The following is a 4,069-nucleotide window of genomic DNA, read 5'->3' as shown; positions in this document are numbered from 1 at the left end:
TCTCCCCTACTTTTCTCTCCTCCCCTCCCCTCTCCTCCCCTTCTCTCTCTTCCCTTTCCATATTCTGTCCTCTGCTCTCCTCTCCATAATTCTTATGTTCTCATGACCTCATGACTATGCCTTGCTGCAGATTTCAAATCTCCCCGGCGATTTCATCCTGAAGCTCTGCTTCTCTTTTGAATATGGAAGCTTGGCACCTCATCCCAACCTCACACTCTATAAGGCACACTCTTCTCTTCTTTTCCTTTAAAACTTCCCTTGCTGGCCAGTCACTGAGTCCTGCCGTTTGTCATGGTCTCTGGCTTCGGCGTCTCCTGAGGGAATATCAAGATCCCTAAAGTTTGTAATCCTCTTACCATGGCCTCAAGATCTGCCTTTTTCCTCTTAATCTCAACAGCTAAAGTGTCATTTTTGTATGTGATTGCTGGAATGTTGTCCTTACTAGCGTCTTGGCTGCCAGCTTCCTCTACCTTCTGTCACTTTAAAATGCTTCCAAAAAATGCTACTTCTACATGAGACGTTACCCAGTCTGTGTAAGTCCAACGAAGACACTTACACTCTATTGACATTCACCCATCTGTTGCCACTTTAAACGTCTCAGGGGGTACTTGTGCTTTGATGACACTTATGATCAGAATTAGTGAAATAATCACTCTGAGCTTCCCTGGTCAGCCACCTTCAATGCCTCCCTATTTCCCTCAGGATAAAGTTCTAGTTCCTTAGTCTGACAGTCAAAGTTTTCTATATTCTGATCTCTACCAACATTTCCTTTTTAACCTTAGCTCCCCTGAGGGACCCTCTACTCAAGCGAGACTGTCTACTCACTGTTTCCCTAACTCACCCTGGGCTTTTCCACCTCTGGGCTCTGCATTCATTCATTCTTTCATTTCTGGGACACACACTTGTCGTACCAGGCACTGGAGATCAAACAGTGAATAAGACAGACACAGTCGGCCTTGGGACATGCTTTCACTCCGTGCTGGTCTGCAATGTCTTTTCTCTCCAGCCCCATTCCTTTTGTACTAAACTCTACCTATCCTTCAAGGTCACACTAAAAGTTACCTCTTCCCCAATCATGTCTGTCTGAGATGACCTCTCTGGCGAAAGCCTTGTTCACCTGTTGTTTATTTGTACTCTGAAGTTAACTTATCAGTTAACATCTGGATTTGATTCTGCACCCCAGTCTCCTGTGCTGGATAGAAGCTCCTTGAGAAGCAGCATCTTCTGCTGCTTCATTCACCCCGTGGGCCTTGCCTAGAGTGTTAACTCAATAAATGTGTTGGATTTATTGTGGCAGCTTAGGCTTGGATTTCCTTAAAACAACCACAAATGACTGTGAATATGCATTTGTCCCTTGGGTTGATGCCCCTCTGGTTGACTTACATAAGAACTAGTATTTCCATTGGTTCAGTGTTCCCCTTCTTAAAATCAGCCGGGTCACAGGTGCTATGACATGGATGGACCTGGAAGACACTGTGCTGAGCCAATCCCCAAAGGACAGATACTACAGGATTCCACTTATGTGAGGTACCTGGCATAGTCAAATTCATAGAGACAGAAAGTAGAATGGTGGTGGCCGGGGCTGGGGAGAGGAGGGGTTGAGGAGTCATTGTTTAATGGAAACGGAGTTTCAGTTTGGGAGAGGAAAAAGTTCTGCAGAAGGATAATGGTTGTTGGTCACACAACAATGTGAATGCACTTAATGCCACTGAATTGTACACTTGGAAATAATTAAAACGGTAACTTTGTTATGTATATTTTACCAAAATTCAAAAGAAAATCAACTAGGTCCCAAGCTGCGTGCAGCTGTGGCCCATGTCTCCCCACTCCGGACTCCTCCCCAGCCCCTCCCATTTCCAGCTCCCATTTGGTAGCGGGATAAGTACTTGCGGAAGTGAAGTGAACGGCATTCTTTCTCTGAAATTGAGAAGGAAAATTAGAAGCGGAATCTTTGAAAATGCTTTAAACACTTCTCACGTTTTCACCTTGCTGCTGTCTCTTCAGGATGTAAGTGGAAAAAAGTGTCAAACCTCAAAGCCAACAAGAGAAGGCGTTTTCTGGGCTCAGATGAAGAAATCTGCAAAATTAGGAAATAATGTTTGTGCCGTTTCTGGAGGCCCTGGACAGGCTCGGTTCACAGCCAAGTGATTTACCTGTGGCTCTCCGTGATTATTTACTTGGCTCTTCAGCTCAAGACAATCACAGGAATGTACGGCCCATAAATTAGAATAGCTATGAAACACAGGCTGCCTTTATATAGAAACATAACTTTTGCAGTTTTTTTTTTTTTTACAAAGGGAAAATACATTTAATATACAGGCTTAGAGTGATCACTTGGCTCTCTTACTCCCTCCTTTTTAATATCAGAGTTCAGCACGGATCTCTTGCCTGTCCTAGGTCTTTGCCCTTGTGGCTGACTACGGGCCCAGGAGACAGATATTCCCCCAAATGCTCCCTGACTGAGCCCCGCTGGGGAGCAAAGAGGCCTCTCCTACCATGCCCTCCCCACCCCAAGCTTTGGCTGCCTCATCATTTGGGGGTGGGGCTTTTCGCAGTAGGTGAGTGTGGAAGTGGGGTCAACTATGCAGAATAGGGGAAGGAGCACGGATCTGGGGGCTGGGCTCACCAGCTCTGGACCCAGGCTCTGCCACTCACCAGCATTGACTCCCAGCAGGCGACCTCATCACACCCATCTCTAAAATGGGCTAACGATACCCCCTGGTTGAATTATGGTGAGGAACAGAGATAACGAACAGAGGTATAAGATCTGACATTCCAGAAACAGCTGTAAAGATATCAAGATGATAGTTCTGGAGTAGTCTGGAGCATTTTGGGGTGAGCAGAGAAGCCTCAGACTGAGGATGGACAATCCATCAGATGAAGGGGAGGGTCGAGGTGGGACATCAACAGCTGGAAAGGGAGGAGGAAAGTTGGGAGTCTGGCCACGTCAGGAGAACAGCCCACTGATGCAGACAGCAGGTTGCCTGCAGGTAACTTTGAGGTGGGTCCAAGGGTCCATCTGAGATCGGGACTGGCACTGATGAATGAAGAAGCAAGACTTTTAAAGCTAGGAAGTGTGACCTGGTGGCTAGAGGCAGGCACCTGGGTCCCACGGCTTCTAGTCCTAACACGGAGAGCCCATGAGACTCTGGAGCCACTCTGCCAGGGTTTGACTCCTGACCTAGCTCTCACTAGCTGTGCAACCTTGAGCCAGTTACTTAACCTCTCTGAACTTTAGTTCTTTCCTCTGGAGAATGGAGGTTATAATAGTACCTATCTAGCTCATAAGATTGTTACGAGAATTCAATAAAATTAAGATGTGTAAAGCTCTTCGATAGCTCCTGACACATGACACAGAAAAAAAAGTGTTTGCTGATTTTAACATGATCCGTTCCTTTCAACAAATTCATTCAACAAATGTTTATGGGCTAGGCATTGTGCTAGGCAGTGGCAAAGCACCTGTGAAGTGGTCTGCATGATCCTTGCCCTCATGGAACTGAAAGCTTAGCCTCCAAGGATGCCTTCTTGCTCCTTGCCAACAGCTAAGCCAAGATAAGGTTTTGGTGTTCATTCTCAGGTCTGTAATATGCACTACAGCCCTTTTCTCTGATTTCATTTATTTCTTGCCATACCTGCTCCTCCAGACTGCAGGTAATTGAGAATTGTTGGAACATTCGATAAAAAGCTTACAGAATTGAGGGTACTCAATCAATGCTGAATAATAACAAGAGAAATGTATAATGTATAAACAGATTATGTTGGGGTCTTAACGTTCTTTTGTCTCATTAATATATATGGGAGCACACTTCCTCTGCACTGCTCTCTGTTGAGGACTGTCCTGCAGCAGGCAAGGAGGGCCAGGCTGCACAGAGTCCCGCCTGGGGTCTGGCAAGGCTCGGGGTGCAGCTTGGGATCCAAGCAGGCATCTTCTTCATGAGTATCAGTGATTTCCTTTCACGTGAAAAGTTGCCCTTTACTGACCTCTTACTGGTTACTAGGCCCAAAGCTGAGCATGTTCTTGTGTCATTTTGCTTTATCCTTAAAACAACCCTTGGAAGTAGGTTCTTTT

This window comes from Orcinus orca, chromosome 1, assembly GCF_937001465.1.
Source record: "Orcinus orca chromosome 1, mOrcOrc1.1, whole genome shotgun sequence".
Taxonomy (NCBI): domain Eukaryota; kingdom Metazoa; phylum Chordata; class Mammalia; order Artiodactyla; family Delphinidae; genus Orcinus; species Orcinus orca.
The sequence above is the reverse complement of the archived record's forward strand: the minus strand, read 5'-3'. Positions refer to the sequence as shown.